General features: G+C 38.9%; 1 protein-coding gene across 1 annotated transcript in view; it reads left to right on the forward strand.

Moving 5' to 3' along the window:
- The window catches only part of LOC117077919 (ras-related protein Rab-40A-like), a 214,764-nt gene that overhangs the window by 168,675 nt on the left and 22,593 nt on the right, over positions 1–23,496 (forward strand). The window contains exons 8-11 of the mRNA XM_033201477.1: positions 4,362–4,552; positions 7,884–7,967; positions 8,753–8,893; positions 13,094–13,170. The gene's annotated coding sequence lies outside the window, so the exon portion shown is untranslated. The remainder of the gene's footprint in view (positions 1–4,361; positions 4,553–7,883; positions 7,968–8,752; positions 8,894–13,093; positions 13,171–23,496) is intronic.

Genomic DNA, 23,496 nt, shown 5'->3' on the forward strand with positions numbered 1-23,496 from the left:
GTCTCGGCCTCCCAAAGTGTTTTGTTTTTTTGGATTCAGTCTGAGTACTTTTGGTTGCTCATTGCTACTGGGTTAGTCATTGTTTTTTGTCCTCTCCAGTGTGTTTAACCAGGAAATGTATATCCTTTGTAAGAGATACACGTCATCTGCTTTTATCCTGGGCTGTTCCTCTGTCCTATTGTAGGTAATCATTTTATTAGTTTTTGTTATTACCCTCATTCTAAAAAAAAAAAAAAAAAAAAAGCAAATATGTATATTATTTATTATATTACTTCCCCAGTAAAAATTTATCCAGAAATGAAAATGTTCTATATCTAAGTAGCCACTAGCTAGCTATGGTTATTGAGCATGTGAAATGTGATGAGTAAAACTGAGAAACTGAGTTTGTAATTTAATTTAAGTTGACACATGTCAGTAGTGGCTACTGTATTGGATACTGCTGCTCTATACTTTTTTTCTTCTTCTTCTTCTTGCTTTTTATTTCACAATGTGTCGTAGAGATTACTCATAGCAGTACAGAGAGGGAGTCCTCCTTGCTTTTTATACTTGCATAGTACTCTAGGTTGTAGTTGTACCTTAGATTATTTAGTTGGCCCTGTACTGGGCATCTGTCATATTACTAGTATTCTGTTAGGAATTTTCTACCATAAATAGCCTTGTGTATATGCCTTTTATCTTTTTGCAGTGTTTCTTTGGGATGGATTTTTAGAAGAGGGATTGCTGTTTCCAAGAGTAAATACCAATGTATTTTTATAGATAGCATCAAACCCCACCACAGGGACTGTACCATTTAACATTACTTCTAGCAATGCATGAGAGTGCCTATTTCCCCACAGAGGAAGAGGAATGCTGAGGGGTGGTGAACATCATGTGAGAAGTTCATGAAAGCCATCTCACTAAATCAGGAGAATTAGATATTTGGATAGGAGTCCTGCTCCTGTGCTTGTCTTTGACAATTCAGTCTCTATTCTTTTCAGTCTTTTGTGGATCTGGGTCCACATCCCTCAAATGGGAGAGGCAGTCTTGCATAAAGCAGAAACTTCATGTCAGCTAGAAGACCAAATGGAGGGACTTCTGTCCTAGGGAAAAGACAAGCACAAAACCAGAAATCCGCAACTCTGATGTAGTGAAGGGCTAAAAGAGAAAGTAAACATGTACTCCCTTACTCATGAGGAGAACCAAGGATGAAACCAACACAAGGGTGACCTTATCCTTTACTTTCTATCTGCGAACTGAATAGAAAGCTGCAAGAGTTTGTGTGTGTATAATTGCTGTGAAGAAGACTGAGATACAAGCAGCATGCAGACACCCACACTGAAACATATAAACACACCATCAAATAGTTTTGACCTATTGTCTTATGTATAAAACAGTATACTGTGAACATGTTTCCAAAGCAATGAATAGATGAGCATCATATTTGTAATTTCACAACTTTTTGTTTTTCACATTTTGTATAATGAAATTTCTAAATTTAAAACACCAGAGAATTGCACATTTATAAAACAACAGAATCCTCTATCTACAATGTGCACACACTGATTACGAAATATAATTTTTAATGTACTATTTTCACACAGCATATGAACATGATTCTTAATGCATTTCTACACTATAATTTTGTGACTAGGTCACAGATTTTTCTGATTTACAGAACAGAATCTCAATAACTTTGTCACATTATCAGTTAATTATTTTCATTGTTTAAGATTTATCAAATATAATCAAAATGTTTATTACATATTAAAAATATTGTCCATCTGTCACATCTTCTCCTTCTCCATAATACAAAGATAGTTTCTCTTAATTTATTAGTATCTATTCTTCAGATGTTTTTCTCTGCACGTAGTATACTAACTTACTTTTATTGACACACATACCTCTAAATCCATGTTAATCAGTCTATATAAATTATTTTACATAAATCCATGCACTACATTATAATTTATGACTTAACTGGTTGACTAAATATGATTCTGTTTCATATTTTTTATTTGTTTTGGTGTGTTCCCAAGTGTTGGAATTTATATCATTTTTCTAAGATTTATATATTGTCTCGATATGATTGGCTTACTTCTCTTGTTCATGAATATTTCGTATTTGGAGGATATAAAACATGATTGAATATGGGTTAGAAATAATTTCTCCCAAATATTTTATTTCTTTTTGTTTTCTATTTTAGCTATGCAAATACAATTCTATACTTTATAATTTTTTACTATTTAAAAAGCACGTTAGCACATTGTTTTCGAAAGAATGACTCAACTAAATAATAATGCTTTAAGGCCAGGTGCAGTGGCTCACACCTGTAATCCCAGCACTTTGGGAGGCCGATGTGGGCGGATCACTTGAGGTCAGGAGTTTGAGACCAGCCTGGCCAGCATCAGGAAACCCCATCTCTACTAAAAATACAAAAAATTATCTGGACTTGGTGGTGCATGCCTGTAGTCCCAGCTACTCAGGAGGCTGAGGCAGGAGAATCGTTTGAACCCAGGAGGAGGAGGCTGCAATAAGCCAAGATCATGCCACTGCACTCCAGCCTGGGTGACAGAGCGAGACACCATCTCTTAAAAAAAAAAATAAAAAAATAAAAAAATGCTTTAAGTTATATCAAATGTCAGCTGACAGGACAGAAGGGAAAAAACGTTTTGAATAATTCTAGGTTTAGAATCCTGGAACAATAGTTTATAAGGTAGTTTCCCTAGATCGAGTTATCCGTCTTTTCATTTGTGCTCCCTGATCCAACTAATGGGCATAATTATTTGTACTGGATAGAATTGTTGAAATCAAAATGAGATGAAATATAAAATACCCTTTATATAGTAGTTGTGTACCTGTTAATAGACTACCATCCAGGTTCCCTTTCCAAAGGGCTATAGCCTGATCTAGTTCAACCTCTGAGGGATCAGCCAGTCCATGTACATACAGAAGATACTTTATCTTACATTTAGTGGTGTAACTTGCTTATTTAACTGTAGTGGGTAGAATTTTGTCCCCCTCAAAACATGTCCCAATCCTAACCCACCCAAACTTTATTTGGAAATAGGGTCTATGTAGACATAATGAAGTGAAAGATCTCCCAGAAGGGAATATCCTGAATATAGGTTGATGCCTAGCTCCAATGACTGGTGTCTATATAAAAGAAAGCAGAGGGAGATTTGACACATGCAGGAAGAAGGCCATGTGAAGACTGAGGCAGAGATTGAGTTATGCCACCTCAAACCAAATAAGCAGGAGCCACAAGAAGCTGGAAGAGCTAAGAAAGGATTCTCCCCTAAAGGCTTTGGAGGCAGTGCAGTCCTGCCTACACCTTGATTTTGTACTTCAGACTTCGGTTTTGTACATCTGAATCATGGGATAATAAATTTCTGTTGTTTAAATATGTAAAGTTTGTGATAATTTGTTATGGTGGCCCTAGGAAACTATTACATGTACAAACATCATACCCCAAATGTCGTTGATTATGAATAAACATTGGTTGATACCCTAATTTTTTTTCATGGCTACAGGGATATGAATACCAGTAAGGTATGTGAAAAGTATTTAAAAGTGCCAACATATCATAGGACTATATGCTTTTAATGGGTTGGATCATTCAGTACCTAGAACACACTTATGAGTTAAATACTATTGCAAAATTCAGTTTTACAGATGGAAAACTAAGGGACAGAGAGTTTAAGGACTTTGCCTAAGACTGAATAGTTAGGGAGCGGGACAGCTTGGACTTATGTCCAGTGCATCATGCTCTAGAGCCTGGGAAACTGTGAAAGCTCTGTTGTTAGGTGAAAGAAGCAGTCTGCAATCATACATACTTTAGGAGCTCATTAAAAGTAATATGCCCTATGTTAGTGTATTTATACAAAACCTGGACCTAGTAAGAAATGGGTGGATTATGACTTTGGAGAGAATGTTCATTGCAGTCCCAGAGAAAGAAGCCATAGGACAGTAGGATGATGAGTGGGAAGTGAAAAATGTTAACAGAGCATGTAGAAAACTCTTTTTGGTACTTTGAATATGAAGAGAAGAAGGATAAGGGAGGGAGAGACAGAGACAGGGAGATCTGTATCCTGTAGCTGAATGGGTGACGAGGGGGTCCAAGGATAGATTTTTTTTAAATATTCAATTTCTTGAAACTTGACCAAGTTAAAAGCTAATGTGAAAAAAAGCTATCTCAGAATGAACCCTTGAAGTTGCCCACATGTTTATTTCCCTTATGCTTTTATATCACATTAGAGCTCATGAGACACCTCCAATGGAATAGAATGGGTTTTAAGCTCAATACATATTTAGTTATTACCTAAAGAAAGAATAGACATTGTGTGTGAAGAAATGCTAGTAACTCTTGGATTTTTGTCTCTCAGGGAGGCAGCAGATGGCTGAAATTCTGATGCAATGTGGCTGGTTAATGCACAATCTGAAAACCCCTGCACTGGTGATTTTGGGACAGATCTAGAATATACCAATAAATATATTAACATACCAAGTAGTCCAGGAGCAGCCACTGGGCAAACACCAAACCTTGCATCCCCGGTGCTGTCTCTGAGCTCAACAGGTAAGTTCAAAGACATTCCTGTCTTCCCAGTGTGGGGAACTAAATTTGGGTCATCTCAGAAGCATGATGTTAGACAGCTCTTATGAGTTTCTGATAACACCCACGAAGTAGAGAAACTACTGTCTACAAAACTTTGAACTCAAGGCATATCACAGGAACATTTGCTTTCTTCAACTAGATGTCTGTGTTCTCATAAGGGGGAACAATGAGAAATGATTTTTCACAATGCCTGCCTTAGCACTGAGGCTCGGCCAGCCCCTAATGCTGTGTCCCATTTAAAGGTCATTTAAGTCCCACCCCATGCCATATACTCTGAAGAGGTTTCCTCATGTACCCATCAGGCAGCTATGTAAGGATGGTATGGTCAGTCCCATTTAAAAGATGACTAAGCTCAGGCTCTTACCTAAGTCACCTCTTCAGGTAAGTGGCAGGATTTTAATGAAATTCCATCCCTCACCCTCCCTAGAGGACCCTGAGGAGCCTCCCTTTTAGAAGATGGGTTTCTGGGCTTGAGAAACGGTGAGATTCCACCCCCCTGCTATTGTGACCCCACGAGTCTTTACTTAACAACTTTTCTGGATGAAGATGACAGAGGTGAGATCCTATTCTTTGTGCCAACAGACCTGTGTGTAGGGACACATGAGTTGGCTGATTGATGCCTGAAGTGGTGAGTGGGCTCAGGCAGAAGCTCAAGAGTTGGCCTTGAGACAGGTGAGCGCATATATATGAGAGAGAGAGTTTATTAAGTATTAACTTACACAGTCACAAGGTCCCACAATAGGCCATCTGCAAGCTGAGGAACAAGGAGAGTCAGTTCGAGTCCCAAAACTGAAGAACTTTGAGTCCAATGTTCGAGGGCAGGAAGCATCCAGCATGGGAGAAAGATGTAGGCTGGGAGGCTAGGCCAGCCTCTCTTTTTCACATTTTTCTGCCTGCTTTATATTCACTGGAAGCTGATTAGATTGTGCCCACCAGATTAAGAGTGGATCTGCCTTTCCCAGACCACTGACTCAAATGTTAATGTCTTTTGGAAGCACCCACACAGACACACCCGGGATTAATACTTTGTATCCTTCAATCCAATCAAGTTGACACTCAGTGTTAACCATCACAACTCCTTTAGGCAAATGCACTCTATATTTCATCTCCTTTAATCTCAACAGCTATTCAAGTTACCTACAAGAATACCCACTGAATTATGTCCATTATTCAGATCAGGGTACTTTAGGCGAGTTTCTGTACATCAGGGAAATACCTTTGTTGTGTCTCGATTAGCAGGTAATTCTGAATTATTCTTTTTTTTTTTTTTTGAGGCGGAGTCTCGCTCTGTCGCCCAGGCTGGAGTGCAGTGGCCGGATCTCAGCTCACTGCAAGCTCCGCCTCCCGGGTTTACGCCATTCTCCTGCCTCAGCCTCCCGAGTAGCTGGGACTACAGGCGCCCGCCACCTCGCCCGGCTAGTTTTTGTATTTTTAGTAGAGACGGGGTTTCACCGTGTTAGCCAGGAGGGTCTCGATCTCCTGACCTCATGATCCGCCCGTCTCGGCCTCCCAAAGTGCTGGGATTACAGGCTTGAGCCACCGCGCCCGGCCAATTCTGAATTATTCTAAAGTTTTCTCCAGTTTGTCTCTGTGCCTCCTGGGCTTGGAATGATCTAATCTGCTTGAGCACTGCCATTACATGTTCCAAGGCAGTTTAACATTTTTTAAAAAAATGTGATCCATGTGGTTTTAAGTCAGAAGATAATTTAAATTGAAAAATTATAAATTAAAAAAAACCTAAGAATAGCGTAAAAACTCTGGAAAAATCTGTGCAAACTAGAGCTGAGATACTGGGTTAGAATTCATGCTTTGTGAAGCACACTAACAAAGAACTTAGGCAAATAATTTCAGTGGAGAAGTCAAATAATTAGATACATTAACAATAAACACATGAATTATGCCAAAACCACAGAAACTAATAAGATGTAAATATAAATCCTGAGAAGAATAGTGGAAAAAATAGGTTGCAAAAGAAGATAAGGATGTGATTTGACCTTTGGAACAGTCTGTGTGTGTGTGTGTGTGTCTGTGTGTGTAGGTGAACACATTTGTGTGCATCTCACCTGTGGAGACACATTTCACAGTATGCACCATTCTATGGACAGCAGACACCTAGGGGTCAGGGGTTAGGAGCTGCTCCAGTGAGAGATACAGGTTAATTTCAATTCATATATGTGTTTTTATATATTGTTTTACATTTTATATTCAGGAAAAAGTATTTTGATAAAATATTAAAAACAATATGCTGTGAACATATTGACAAGAGTATGGTACACATACATTCCTTACTTTAGGCATTCATTTATTCAATTTCCTAGGGAAATAATGTAGATTTTTAAAAAATGAATTGACTCCCACATGAGTGTGTGTGTATGTGTGTATGTTCTAGCTCCTCTAGCTCTACCACCTCAAATACAGTTCACAGTTGCAGCATTATCCCCAGTTCAGACTGACACTGTACTTCCAATCTCAGATTTAGATATCCCAGAAAATGTACTTTTTTATAACCCAGAAAAATGATGGATACAGAGGGATTCCTGTAGGTACGTCAAAAATTCCAGAAAACTGGCTGATCCCATTAATCAACCTCCCAACCTCCATCCCTCCCTTTCCCCCTGCTGAGCTCACCAGTCAGCTCTGAGTTGCAATCCTGGCTCTGGCCACTAGGAGACATCACAGCCATCTTCACATTTGTTCTTTTTTAAGGAAAAGGAGTATATCTAACAAAGAGTAACAGATGTTATAACATGGTTTGTTCACTGAAATACCAGTTCTCTTTGGAGTCTTTGTGTATATATTAAAACAGTTCCATTTGCTGTCGACCCCAAATCTACATCGCATTCATTGATTCATCTCTTCCCTTCTCAGTGTAGGTTGAGGTTTCCACACTGTAGGAGGGTCCCTTCCACACAGCAGGGCATTCGTTCACTCTCCATCCACCCCTGTACAGGCTTCCTGGACCTTCTGCCACTGCCTCCCACTCATCCCCTCTCCAGGACACTATAAGCACAGCCTCCCAGACCTGCCCCTTGTGCCCTCATCCTCTCTCAGTCACCTTTCATCTGCCCTGATGGAATCCATTAAGATTCTGTCTTCCAGCAACAGCCAAGGAGTGTTAGACCTACCTGGTGTTTCATCCTATGGATGCCCCACCGTATATGTATTTACAGTCTTCTTTTACACTTACCAGTTGTTCTTTTTTTTTTTTTTGACAGAATTAGAATGAATCATTCTGCACTTAGGCTCATAAGCTGTGGTTTAAGGGAAGTATTGTATTTTTTGCTCCTTGCAGACACGTCTTTGCAGAAGAGTTCTATAATGGTGGTACAATGGCGCCCCCCTCATGACAGAAGCTTGAACTACAGCTTGAATATCGGTGAGCAGGAAGGTGGGAGGGAGGGGCTGTGGCCCATGCACACCCTATAGAGCGTTCTGAAACTCTGGGTTGAAAAAGGAGGCATTCCAGGTTAAAGGGGTACAGAAGTCCACTAGATATTCCAGCCTCTTTATATGCTGAATAGAAAGCTGTATATGGGAATAACAGAAAAATCATTTTAATTTCTATAGAGATGAAATATACTGTCTACATTGTTCAATACAATAGCTAATGGCAACTGTGGCGGTTGAACACCTGAAACGTGTTGAATGGAACTGAACTTTTAGTTTCATGTACGTTTAATCAACTTAAATGTAAATGGCCATATGTGGACAATGCCTACTATATTGGACAGCAGTGACTCAACACATTTTTCTGCACCTTTCTTTCTTCAGTTAACAATATATGCTGGAAATCATTACAAAGGAGTAGAAGGGGGAGTTCTCATTGCTTGTTTTACCTCCATAGAACTCTGGGATGTAGGTGTACCTTAGATTATTCAATCAATTCCTTATTGATGGACATCTGTCTCATTTCTAGTCTTGTCCTGTTACAAATTGTTCTACCATGAATTGCCTTGTGTTTATGCCTTTTGTCTTTTTTAATTGTATCTTTGGGGGTACATTCTTAGAGATTGCTGGCCCTGGAAGAATACATCTGTGCTGCATAAAATAAAAGATTTGAAACGAGAGGATCTGGAAACATGGCGACAAGCAGTGAATGTTGGTTGTATCTCGTTATTCTTTTGATTCCATGTACTTTCCGATCTCCTATTTTCATCCTAGTGTGACATGGTGAATGAATTTATTGAGCCCCAGAAAGAAGGAATATTAAAGAAGAGCAAAGAATAATAGCTGTACAGAAGATGGGGGTCATTGAACCTGTATCCTAGTTGCCAGACCTGTAAAGTGACCACGGGACCTGGGGTGAGTCCTGTTCTTTTGTCAGCCTCTAGTCTACCACAGAAGGACATTTATTATAGGAACAGTGGTTAGCTGTGTGGGCTTTGGGGTGAGAAGGACTTCGATTTGAGTCTGGGAACTATCACTTGATGGTTGCATAATCTAGAGCACATAATTTATCTATCATGTATCCTACAATTGCTGGCATTTTTATTATTGTTTATTTTGTTTTATTATTGCACCATTCATCCAAAGGGTGAATGTTAGGAATCAGGATTACACTGTCAGGTATTGCAATGTTCCATGAAACTTTGCTTTTGTAGCTGATGGAGTCTTTGACATACAGATTATAGGATGTCTGTAGAAAGCTCATGAACAGACCCATATATATATTACATTTAATATGCAATGTAGATACGGCATTTCCAATCAGATGCATTGTTTGAAAATTGGGGTTGGGTCAGCTAGTTCTTTAAAAGGCAGAGTTAGATTATATATCTTATAATTTAATCAGAATGATTCATCCACATATTAGTACTTTGTATAAAAGTTCAGATAAAAGTAGAAATGAAAATAAAAACCCAGAATACCAAGCTCCATATATAGTATAACCATTATATAAAATGTAATGTATGTGTATCCATTACATTTGCTTGTATACATGTATAAAAACACAATTAAAATAGCATGATGTAAATTTCAATAAGGATAGGAATACTGATGATAAAAGAAAAACTTCAGCCAAATTAAATTTAAAGGACTTTGAGCAATGAACAATTCGTGAATTGGGCAGCCCCCAGAATCACAGCAGATTCACGGAGACTCTAGTACAGCCATATGGTGGAAAAAGATTTATAGACCAATAAAGGGAAATGATGTACAGAAATTGGAAGTGAGGTACAGAATGGCTGGATTGATTATAGCTTGGTGTTTGCCTTGTTTAAACCCAGTTTGAACACTCCGCAGTACACAAATGGTTGAAGTATGGCCGCTGGGATTGGCCAAGAGTTAGCTATTATTACAGGCACATACTCCTAAGTTATGTTTTCAATTTTGTCTGTTAAGCTAGGTTACAGTTAATCCACAAGGACTCAGATATAGAAGTACGAAGTCCTTCTCAGGTCATATTTAGTTTGCTTTAACGCTGGGTATTAATAGTTTTTAAATTCTGCGCTTGACTCAATATTAACCTTTTGCAAAGACAAGTGTGGAATATATTTATGATAAAAATGTGGCTCCTAAAATATGTTACTTAAGAAATATTTCCGAAAAAAACAGCCATAAAATTAACCCAGGTTAATCTCACACCTACTTTAGTTTTTCTCTAACCCCAGGTCCCATAGGCTCCCATCTGGCAGTGAGTTTATGCTTCCTCCTGAAGTCACGTTCTTCACCAGAACACTCTTTTCACAGGGTCACAGTCTCTCCACACTTTGATTTGTTTTCTCTCTGCACTCAGCCTGGGCAACAAAGCAAGACCTGAAAAAAGAAAGAGAGGAAGGGAGGAAGGGAGGGAGGGAGAAAGAGAGAGAGAGACGGAGGGAGGGCGGGCTTTGCTGTCTCTTCTTTGTAGCACAGGTAACCTGATAATGCAGTGGAGGAGAAGGAAAATCATCCCCTCATTACATTTTGTTTGATGTCCTTTCTTGCTACCTTCTTTTACCTTCTATTTGGACATTGGAATAGCAGCTTTTCATTAAGCTCCGGAAAGGAGATAGCACCGAATGACAGAGCATGAAGATGAGTCTGCTGTAAAACAGACTGAAACCAGCACACCTGGGTCCTAAGTACCAGATCTTTCCTCGTATACCCAGTGGTTAGGGATGTGGGCTTTGGAGCCAGATAGATCAGGTAGAAAATGTGTGTACATTTAATAACTGCTTTCATGATCTTTAGCAAATATTGAGTCTTCAAATTAATGAAACCCATATTTCGTATACATACATTAAATATGCATGCATAGAGAATGAAATGAGCATTAATACAAAAAAAGTTTAAAAATTAACCAGTGATGGGGTTATTGATTATATATCTGGACCTGATTATATTTCCCTGAATTTCTTAATTGGTATGGATCTTTTTAAAATCAGAATTAAGTCTCAGAGAAATAGTGGTTGTTATGAAATCTTAAAGTAACACAAAAAATTATAGAATACAACAGACTTCTACATACTCATGTCAACATATAAAACCTTCATAGGTGAGTCAAACACACTTTAAAGTCTTCTCTTATTACCTCAGCTGCTTTCTTTCCCACAGGTGACCACGATGTAGAATTTAGGTTTTACGTTTTTAAGACATTTTTCTATACTTTTATTACAGATGCATATATCTGTAAGTGAAATATGATATTGTTTTCTGACGTGGTTTCATCCCTAAATACCTGGCTACCTCATGAAATAGGAGAAAGGAAGAAACATGAGGAGAACAAACATACATTCACATCTTAATAGAGGGACCTACCATATACGCCTATTTGTCATTTATACTGTCTTTCAGACTCACTGAAGCAGACACACCCATTTTCTCAGTTTATATGCTGTGGGGAGCTCCAACAAAATCTACAGATACCATTTTTCAAACCTCTTTATTCCCTGATGAATTCAAAATCTTAGCGCTTCCCTGAAGCTAACTAGCCTAAAATAATGTCTCAGTGTTTCCTGACATGAAATACCTTCCATTTGCCCAGACCTAATTTTCTATCTTTAATCCAAACTGTAATTCATGTAGGCTTACCCTGTCTATCTGGAATCTAAACTGGGTCATGCTGGTGAAAGAAGACAGTGATTCCCTGAGTTGATTTTCATATGTCCAGGCTACTACCCAAATCCATTGATTAGTTCAGGGATGCATGTCATTTAGAGCTTGATCTGATTTTGTATCACAATTGCTCAGCATGAGTATATTGTACTTTCCATTTGTTATTTTTGATTGCACAAGGAAGGTATTTCAAAAGAGGTTTTTTGTTGTTTGTTTGTTTGTTTCTTTTTCTTTTTCTTTTTTTTTTTTTTTTTGAGATGGAGTCTTGCTCTATCGCCCAGGTTGGAGTGCCGTGGCGCAATCTTGGCTCACTGCAAGCTCCGCCTCCTGAGTTCATGCCATTCTCCTGCCTCAGCCTCCCGAGTAGCTGGGACTACAAGCGCCTGCCACCACGCCCGGCTAATTATTTGTATTTTTAGTAGAGACGGGATTTCACCATGTTAGCCAGGATGGTCTCGATCTCCTGACCTTGTGATCCGCCCATCTTGGCCTCCCAAAGTGCTGGGATTACAAGCGTGAGCCACCGCACCCGGCCTCAAAAGAGTTTTAATTCATATGTGTTAATTGATGATCCTGGGGACAGAATCCATAGTGTAATGGGATAAAGAGTCAGTCAAAAGTGGAGAGTATTAACAAGGAATGTATAAAACTCTTTGTGGAACTTTGAATTTGAAGGAGAAGAGAGAATCCAATGGGGGAGGACACATACACGTACACACACACACACACACACACACACACAGAGAGAGAGACAGACAGACAGAGAGCGAGCATCAGAGAGAGAGAGGGAGAGGGAGAGGAGTGGTATCTCTATCATGTGGTTGAATAGGTGATGAGAGGTCCAAGGAGGGATTTTTGAAAATCATCAATTTTTGAAACACGATCAAGTTTAAAAATTAATGAGAAGAACCATCTCATCTCAGATTAAGCAATGAAGTCACCCATATATTAATTTCCTTTCTTACCCAGTTAATTGGACTTTAGAGTTCATGAGGTACCTCCAATGGAATAGCGTGAATTCTGAGCTCTGTAAATATTTAGTTGTTAGCTAATTAAAAACTGGACAATTGTGTGTTATATTAGTCTGTTCTCATGCTGCTAATAAAGACATAACGGAGACTAGGTAATTTATAAAGGAAAGAGGTTTAATTGACTCACAGTTCCACATGGCTGGGGAAGCCCCACAATCATAGCAGAAGGCAAAAACACATCTTACATGGTGGCAGGCAAGGGAGCTTGTGCAGGGAAACTCCCATTTATAAAACCATCAGATCTCGTGAGACTTATTCACTACTATGAGAACAGTGTGATATAAACTGCCCTTATGATTCAGTTATCTCCACCTGGCCCTGCACTTGACATGTGGGGATTATTACAATTCAAGGTGAGATTTGGGTGGGGACACAGCCAAACTATATCATGTGTCAAAGACTTGCTAGTAACTATTGGATTTTTGTCTCCAAGGGAGGCAGCAGATGACCGAAAACCTGAAGTGATGTGGCTGAATACTGCATGATCCGAAGACTGCACTGGTGACTGCGGTATGGGTCCAAATTTTTCCTTAAAAAAAATAAATAAATAAAGAGCCCAAAACCATACTGACCAGTCCAGGAACAGCCATTAGGCAAACACAACTTTTTGCTACCCTGGTGTTACCGATTTCTGAACTCAACAGGTGAATTCCAAGATATGCCTGTCTTTCCAGCATGGGGAGCTGGATTTGGGTCAGCTCGGGGGCATGATGTTGAACAGCTCTTATGAGCTTCTGATAATGCCCAGGAAGTACAGAAACAGCTGTCTACAAATCTTTGAACTCAAGGCATATCACAGGGACATTTGCTTTCTTCAACTAGATACCTATTTTCTCATAAAGAGAAACAATGAGAAATGATTTTTCACAATGCCTCCTTAGCCCTGAGGCTCAGCCATCCCCTAGTGCTGTGTCCCAACATTTAAAGGCCATTGAAGTCCCACTCTATGCCATATACTCTGGACAGGTTTTCTCATTTACCCCTCAGGACAGCACTGTAAGGATGGTATGGTCAGTCCCACTTCATAGATGGCCAAACTCAGGCTTTCAGAGCCTAAGTTTCTCCAGATAGGTGGTAGGATTGGAATGAGGTTCCAACCCTCATCATCCATAGACAACCCTGAGTAGCCTCCCTTTTAGAAGATGGGCTTCCAGGGCTTGAGAAATGGTCAGATTCCACCCCTCTGCTATTGTGGACCAATGCATCCTCACTCCACAACCCCTCTGGGTGATGAAGAAGATAGAGAAGATTAAATCCCGCCATTTATGCCAGGAGACCTGGGTGTAGGGCCACATGAGTTGGTTGCTGCTCAAAGTGGTGAGTGGGCTCAGGCAGAAGCTCAAGTATTGGCCTTAGGACAGGGGAGGTTGAGAGAAGGAAATTAACATACACTAAACTACTGTAAGCAAATGCACTTTATATTTCATCTCCTTTAATCTTAACTGCTATTCAAGGTACCTATCACTTTGACCATTATTCATATTATGGTACTTTAGGAAAGTTTATGTAAATCGGGGAGAAAACTCTTTTCTCTCCAGATCAGCAGCTAACTCTAGAATTACTTAAAGTATTTTTCCATTTTTGTCTTGATATCTCCAGGACTCTCAATACTCATATTTTTCTCAAGGCCGACAGTACACACGCCCTAAGGTGTTCTTCAGTATTTCTTTTTAAATTACAATCTGTATATATCTTATTCATATTATTGAAGTTGAAAACACGTTCTAAATGAAAATAACACTAATAATTTATAATGGGAAAACGTTTTCAAACTACATTTCAGATGTTAGATTAGCATCCATAATTTATAGGGCAAGCTCAGTAACAAAGCAGTTGGCAACTAATTTTGACATACAATTCTAATAGACATAGACATGAACAATGAACTTGTTGATTATGTTAAAACTGTAAGAACTAATAAGATGCTAATATAAATCCTCAGAAGAATATTAAGTGGAAAATATAGGTTGCAAAAGGAGATGATTAATGTGATCACACTTTTTGGCAAAGATTATATGCATGTGTAGGTGGACATGGTCATGTGCACCACATCCACAGAAACATGTCTGGAATGTGTGCGCCATTCTATGGACAACAGACATTTTGGGTCAGGAGGTAGGAGTTGAGAGGTGAAGATTAATTACAATTCATAAATGTGCTTTTGTATATTTGAAATTTGGTATTCAGGAATAAAAGTATTTTGGTGAATATTTAGACAATATACTTTTGAACAGATTGACAAAAGTAATGTGTATTATGTTCATTAATTTGAAATAGCTATTACTGTATTCTATTTAATGGTGTAAGAAGTAGTTAAGTAGAAGGACACAAAACAAGTCTCAACAAATTTAAAAAATCAAAATCATATCAAGTATGTTCTCAGACAAAAATGGAATAAAAGTAGAAATCAATAATAAGAGGAACCTGGGAAACTGTACAAATATGTGGAAATTACACAAACAGCATGCTCCAGAATGACCACTGAGTCAAGAAAAAAATTATGGAGGAAATCAAAAAGTTACTTGAAACAAATGAAAATGGAAACACAGCATATCAAAATCTATGAGCTACAGCAAAAGCACTGCTAAGAGAAAAATTTACAGCAATAGATGCCTTCATCAAAAAAGGCAAAAGATTCCAAACAATCAATCTAACTGTACACCTCAAGGAACTAAATAAGGAAAAACAAACCAAATCCCAAATGAGTAGAAGGAAGGAAACAGTTAAAGTCAGAGCCAAACTAAACAAAATAGAAACTAAAAATATAGAAAGTTTTAATGAAACAAAGAGTTGATTTCTGAAAAGATAAAAAATTGATAAACCACCAGCTAGACTAACCAAGAAAAAAAAAGAGACAAGACACAAATAAACATCAGAAATGAAAAAGGAGACACTACAACTGATAACATGGAAATACAAATAATCATTCAGAGACTATTATAAACAATTATATACCACCAAATTGGAAAGCCTAGAGGAAATAAATAAATTCCTGGACGTATGCAACCTACCAAGATTGAATCAGGAAGAAATAGAAAACCTGAACAGACCATAATAAGTAATGAGATTGAATCAGTAATAAAAATCTTCCAACAGAGAAAAGCCCAGGCCTGGGTGGCTTCTCTGATGAATTCTATCAAACCTTCAAAGAAGAACTAACACAAGTTATATTCAAACTACTGAAAAAAAGTTGAAGAGGAGGGAATCTCCCTAACTCATTTTATGAGAGCAGCATTATTATGATATTAAAAACCAGACAAGGACTCAACAAAAAAGAAAACTACAGGCCAATAACCCTGATGAAAATAGATGCAGAAGTTCTTAGCAAAATACTAGCAACCTGAATCCAACAGCACATCAAAAAGATAATATGCCATGAACAAGTGAGATTTATACCAGGGATGCAAAAATGGTTCAACATATGCAAATCAACAAACATAATACAGTAATTACATCAACAGAATGAAGGACAAAAACCTTACGATCATCTCAACCAATCCTTAGAAAGCATTTGATAAAATTCATCATCCCTTCATGGTAAAAACTCTCAAGAAACTAGGCATCGAAAGAACATACCTCAAAATAATAAAAACCATATATGATAACCTCACAGCTATCATAATGAATGGGGAAAAGCTGAAACCGTTTCATCTAAGAACTGGAACAAGACATGGGTCTTGTTTTTTCACCTTCATCACTACTATTCAACATAGTACTGGAAGACCTAGCCAGAGCAATCAGACAAGAGAAATAACAGATATCCAAGTCAGATATCTTTACATTTGTTCCTCTTTGCAAATGATATAATTTTGTATCTAGAAAAACCTAATGACTCCATCAAAACCCTCTCAAATTTGATAAATACAATAAAGTTGTAGGATAGAACCTCAATATACAAAAATCGGTAGTGTTTATATGCACCATTGACGAAATAGCTGATGATGAAATGGCTGAGAAAGAAATTAAAAAGGCATGCCTACTTGAAATAGCTATCAAGAATAACCTAGGAATAAATTTAACCAAGTAGGTGAAAGACCTCTACAAGGAAAACTACAAAACACTGATGAAAGAAACTGAAGAAGACACAAAATGGAAAGATATCCTATGCTCATGGACTGGAAGAATTAATATAATTAAAATGACCATACTGCCAAAAGTAATCTGCAGATTCAATGCAATCCTTATCAAAGTACCAATGACATTTTCCACAGAAATAGAAAAAACAATCCTAAAATTGATGTGCAACCGCAAAGGAACCTGAATAACCAAATCAATCCAGACCAAAAACAACAGAGCCGGAGGCATCACACTACTTGACTTCAAAGTATATTACAAGGCTATACTAATCATGTTTTGATTACTGTATGGTATTGGTATGAAAACAGACACAAAGACCAATGGAACAGAATAGAGAACGCAGAAATAAATCGACATGTTTACACACAAAACTGATTTTCAACAAAGGCACCAAGAACATACGTTGGGGAAAGGACATCCTCCTCAATAAACGGTATTGGGAAAATTGGATATGCATATGCAAAAGAATGAAACTGCACCTCTGTCTCTCATCTTACACAGAAATAACTCAAGATCGATTAAAGAGTTAAATGTAAGATCTGAAACTATAAAAGTACTAGACAGAAACCTGGGGTAAACACTTAAGTACATTGATCTAGGCAAAAATTTTATGGCTAAGACCTAAAAAGACAACAAAACCAAAATAGACAAATGACCAATATTTGTGTCCACCACAGAGTCCAGGGCCTTTCCTCTGCAGTACCTTGTCAGTGTCAGTACTTTCTTCATTCCTCTATAGCCTTTCTCACCTCCCTGTACTTGGGGAGTCTAAATGGCACTACTTTATGAGTGTCTGTAGAGCAATACTTATCAAGGCCTACATAGGCTCACACCCTTTGTGCTAGCATTTCCTTTTATATGTTTATCTTCAGGACTTAGTGAAGAATGTTGATAAAGATCTGGTTACAAGTACTGACATCCTCATATTTCCCTTTTTTCACTTTTGGGCTTGAATTTAGAAAGGGAAACCAAATGAGATGCAAAGACACAAAGAAGCCAGAAGGAAGTAAAGGGAAATGTGGTTGTCAGCACACACATACACTCTCACACACACACACACACACACACACACTCCTACATCAACCAGGTTCTGTTATCACAGTATTACAATTCTCTCAACATAGTTGTTGGACTCCAAGGGGACCCATTCAGCTCACCAGAGCAAATAGCCAAGGGAACTGTGCCCTGGATTACACCCACTACCAGTACACAGACTCTGAAAAGATGCCATCCACATCGTGTAGATAATACGGAATATTGGAACGCTCTGAATAACATGGGGTTGTGAAAATTGATTATGTCACATCCACAGGATGAAGTTTCAGAAGAGCGCAAAAATGAGTTATATTGAAACAATGATGAGAGATGATTTTTTTGCCTATCAGATTAGTAAAGATTCACATTATTTCTAATGTGGGCAGAAAGGAACTTTCATACTGGAATATTAAGAGTATAATACTTTTATTAGAAGTATTTTGATTTCAGATAAATGCACGGGGGCAAGATGGCAGATAGGAGGCAGGACTAGCTTGAAGCTCCTGCTCAGGTGGACAGAGCAGCATGTGGAGACTCAAACTGTAAACCTTTGCTCCAAGAAGTACTGCAGGAACATACCAGGATAGCTGAGAGAATTCACAGACCCTTTGAAGAAACTGGATCACTGCTGCAGGCCCTCTGAGGTGCCGAAAAACTGAGTCTGCTTGCTTTGTCAGCGGGGAAGCTGGTGGTCTGGGACAAGTTCTCAGCCCTAGTCACTGGTTGCCCTGAAATAGACTCATTGCTGTTGCAGGGCACAGTGGGAGTGACACTGGCCTTTAGGACTGCAGGCTGCGTGGGAGCAGGCTGAGGCCCATGACTGCTGACTTTCCCCCCACTTGCTGGTGAACTGTATGATTCAGCAGAAGCAGCCATAATCCCCCTGGGAATATAACTCCATTGGACCAGACACCACACCCCCATCCCCCACAGCAGCCACAGCAAGCCTCACCCAAGGAGAGGCTGAGCTCAGCCACGCCTATCCCTGCCTCCACCTGGTGGTCTTTCTCTACCCACCCTGGTAGCCAAAGACCAAGGTCATAATCTCTTGGGAGTTCTGTGGCCCTGCCCACCGCCTGAGAAATCTGAATACTTAACCAGCTGTCCCTAGGGAAAGTTGGCATCCTCTCTACAGGACACAGCTGATGCACTCTTGAAAGCACCACCTCCTAGCTGGAGGCCAACCAACACAAAACCAGCGCATTAAACCAAAATACAACCAAGGACCCTTACAGAGTCCACTTCACTCCCCTGCTACCTCCACTGGCTGCAAAACCTGAAGATGGATCACATCACAGGACTCTTTGCAGACACTCCCCAGGACCAGCCCAGAGCCCAGTAGCTCCACTGGGTGGCTAGACCCAGAAGAGCAAAAACAATCGTGACAGTTTGGCTCTCAGGAAGCCCCATTTATAGGGGAAGGGGGAGAACACCACATCAAGGGAGCACCCCATGGGATAAAAGAATCTGAACAGCAGCTCTTGAATTCCAGATCTTCCCTCTGACATAGTCTGCCCAAATGAGAAAGAATGAGAAAAAAATTTCTGATAATATTACAAAACAAGTTTCTTTAATACCCCCAAAAGATTGCACCAGCTCACCAGCAATGGATCCAACCCAAGATGAAATCTTGGAATAGCCAGAAAAAGAATTCAGAAGGTTAATTATTAAGCTAATAAAAGAGGCAGCAGAGAAAGATGAAGTCCAACTTAAATAAATCAAAAACATGATATAGGATATAAAAGGAAAATTCTTCAGTGAAACAGCATAAATAAAAAAACGATTACAATTTCGGGAAATCAGGGGTACACATAGAGAAATGCAAAATGCACTGGAAAGTCTCAGCAATAGAATCAAACAAGCAGAAGAAAGAACTTCAGAGCTCAAAGACAAGGCTTTCAAATTAACCCAATCCATCAAAGACAAAGAAAAAAGAATTTAAAAAAATGAATAAAGCATCCAAGAAGTTTGGGACTATATTAAATGTCTAAACCTAAGAATAATTAGTGTTCCTGAGGAAGAAGAGAAATCTAAAAGTTCGGAAAACATATTTGAGGGAATAATCAAAGAAAACTACCCCAGCCTTGCTAGAGATCTGGACAATACAAGAAGTCCAAAGAATACCTGGGAAATTCATTGCAAAAAAAGATAATTGCCTAGGAACATAGTCATCAAGTTATCTAAAGTCAAGACAAAGGAAAGAATCTTTTTTTTTTATTATTATTATACTTTAAGTTCTAGGGTACATGTGCATAACGTGCAGGTTTGTTATATATGTATACTTGTGCCATGTTGGTGTGCTGCACCCATCAACTCGTCAGCACCCCTCAATTCGTCATTTATATCAGGTATAACTCCGAATGCAATCCCTCTCCCCTCCCCCCTCCCCATGATAGGCCCCGATGTGTGATGTTCCCCTTCCTGAGTCCAAGTGATGTCATTGTTCAGTTCCCACCTATGAGTGAGAACATGCGGTGTTTGGTTTTCTGTTCTTGTGATAGTTTGCTAAGAATGATGGTTTCCAGCTGCATCCATGTCGTTACAAAGGACGCAAACTCATCCTTTTTTATGGCTGCATAATATTCCATGGTGTATATGTGCCACATTTTCGTAATCCAGTCTGTCACAGATGGACATTTGGGTTGATTCCAAGTCTTTGCTATTGTGAATAGTGCCGCAATAAACATGCGTGTGCATGTGTCTTTATAGCAGCATGATTATAATCCTTGGGTATATACCCAGTAGTGCGATGGCTGGGTCGTATGGTACATCTAGTTCTAGATCCTTGAGGATCGCCATACTATTTTCCATAATGGTTGAACTAGTTTACAATCCCACCAACAGTGTAAAAGTGTTCCTATTTCTCCACATCCTCTCCAGCACCTATTGTTTCCTGACTTTTTAATGATTGCCATTCTAACTGGTGTGAGATGGTATCTCATTGTGGTTTTGATTTGCATCTCTCTGATGGCCAGTGATGATGAGCATTTTTTCATGTGTCTGTGGCTGTATGAATGTCTTCTTTTGAGAAATGTCTGTTCATATCCTTTGCCCACTTTTTGATGGGGTTGTTTGTTTTTTTCTTGTAAATTTGTTTGAGTTCTTTGTAGATTCTGGGATATTAGCCCTTTGTCAGATGAGTAGGTTGCAAAAATTTTCTCCTATTCTGTAGGTTGCCTGTTCACTTTGATGGTAGTTTCTTTCGCTGTGCAGAAGCTCTTTAGTTTAATTAGATCCCATGTGTCAATTTTGGCTTTTGCTGCCATTGCTTTTGGTGTTTTAGACATGAAGTCCTTGCCCATGCCTATGTCCTGAATGGTACTACCTAGGTTTTCTTCTAGGGTTTTTATGGTATTAGGTCTAACATTTAAGTCTCTAATCCATCTTGAATTAATTTTCGTATAAGGAGTAAGGAAAGGATCCAGTTTCAGCTTTCTACTTATGGCTAGCCAATTTTCCCAACACCATTTATTCAATAGGGAATCCTTTCCCCATTCTTGTTTCTCTCAGGTTTGTCAAAGATCAGATGGCTGTAGATGTGTGGTATTATTTCTGAGGACTCTGTTCTGTTCCATTGGTCTATATCTCTGTTTTGGTACCAGTACCATGCTGTTTTGGTTACTGTAGCCTTGTAGTATAGTTTGAAGTCAGGTAGCGTGATGCCTCCAGCTTTGTTCTTATGACTTAGGATTGTCTTGGCAATGAGGGCTCTTTTTTGGTTCCATGGGAACTTTAAAGCCGTTTTTTCCAATTCTGTGAAGAAACTCATTGGTAGCTTGATGGGGATGGCATTGAATCTATAAATTACCTTGGGCAGTATGGCCATTTTCACGATATTGATTCTTCCTATCCATGAGCATGGTATGTTCTTCCATTTGTTTGTGTCCTCTTTGATTTCACTGAGCAGTGGTTTGTAGTTCTCCTTGAAGAGGTCCTTTACATCCCTTGTAAGTTGGATTCCTAGGTATTTGATTCTCTTTGAAGCAACTGTGAATGGAAGTTCATTCATGATTTGGCTCTCTGTTGTCTGTTACTGGTGTATAAGAATGCTTGTGATTTTTGCACATTAATTTTGTATCCTGAGACTTTGCTTATCAGCTTAAGGAGATTTTGTGCTGAGACAATGAGGTTTTCTAAATATACAATCATGTCATCTGCAAACAGGGACAATTTGACTTCTTCTTTTCCTAACTGGATACCCTTGATTTCTTTCTCTTGCCTGATTGCCCTAGCCAGAACTTCCAACACTATGTTAAATAGGAGTGGTGAGAGAGGGCATCCCTGTCTTGTGCCAGTTTTCAGAGGGAATTTTTCCAGTTTTTGCCCATTCAGTATGATATTGGCTGTGGGTTTGTCATAAATAGCTCTTATTATTTTCAGGTACGTTCCATGAATACCGAATTTATTGAGCGTTTTTAGCATGAAGGGCTGTTGAATTTTGTCAAAAGCCTTTTCTGCATCTATTGAGATAATCATGTGGTTCTTGTCTTTGGTTCTGTTATATGCTGGATTACGTTTATTGCTTGCGAATGTTGAACCAGCCTTGCATCCCAGGGATGAAGCCCACTTGATCGTGGTGGATAAGCTTTTTGATGTGCTGCTGAATCCGGTTTGCCAGTATTTTATTGAGGATTTTTGCATCGATGTTCATCAGGGATATTTGTCTAAAATTTTCTTTTTTTGTTGTGTCTCTGCCAGGTTTTGGTATCAGGATGATGTTGGCCTCATAAAATGAGTTAGGGAGGATTCCCTCTTTTTCAATTGATTGGAATAGTTTCAGAACAAATGGTAGCAGCCCCTCCTTGTACCTCTGGTAGAATTCAGCTGTGAATCCATCTGGTCCTGGACTTTTTTTGGTTGGTAGGCTATTAATTATTGCCTCAATTTCAGAGCCTGCTATTGGTCTATTCAGGGATTCAACTTCTTCCTGGTTTAGTCTTGGAAGAGTGTAAGTGTCCAGGAAATTATCCATTTCTTCTAGATTTTCTAGTTGATTTGCGTAGAGGTGTTTATAGTATTCTCTGATGGTTGTTGTATTTCTTGGGGTCGGTGGTGATATCCCCTTTATCATTTTTTATTGCGTCTATTTGATTCTTCTCTCTTTTCTTCTTTATTAGTCTTGTTAGCGGTCTGTCAATTTTGTTGATTTTTTCAAAAAACCAAGTCCTGGATTCATTGATTTTTTGGAGGGTTTTTTGTGTCTCTATCTCCTTCAGTTCTGCTCTGATCTTAGTTATTTCTTGCCTTCTGCTAGCTTTTGAATGTGTTTGCTCTTGCTTCTCCAGTTCTTTTATTGTGATGTTAGAGTGTCAATTTTAGATCTTTCCTGCTTTCTCCTGTGGGCATTTAGTGCTATAAATTTCCCTCTACACACTGCTTTAAATGTGTCCCAGAGATTCTGGTATGTTGTTTCTTTGTTCTCATTGGTTTCAAAGAACATCTTTATTTCTGCCTTCATTTCGTTATGTACCCAGTAGTCATTCAGGAGCAGGTTGTTCAGTTTCCATGTAGTTGAGCGGTTTTGATTGAGTTCCTAGTCCTGAGTTCTAGTTTGATTGCACTGTGGTCTGAGAGACAGTTTGTTATAATTTCTGTTCTTGTACATTTGCTGAGGAGTGCTTTACTTCCAATTATGTGGTCAATTTTGGAATAAGTGCGATGTGGTGCTGAGAAGAATGTATATTCTGTTGATTTGGGGTGGAGAGTTCTATAGATGTCTATTAG

Source organism: Trachypithecus francoisi, unplaced genomic scaffold, assembly GCF_009764315.1.
Source record: "Trachypithecus francoisi isolate TF-2019V2 unplaced genomic scaffold, Tfra_2.0 Lachesis_group6, whole genome shotgun sequence".
Lineage (NCBI taxonomy): Eukaryota > Metazoa > Chordata > Mammalia > Primates > Cercopithecidae > Trachypithecus > Trachypithecus francoisi.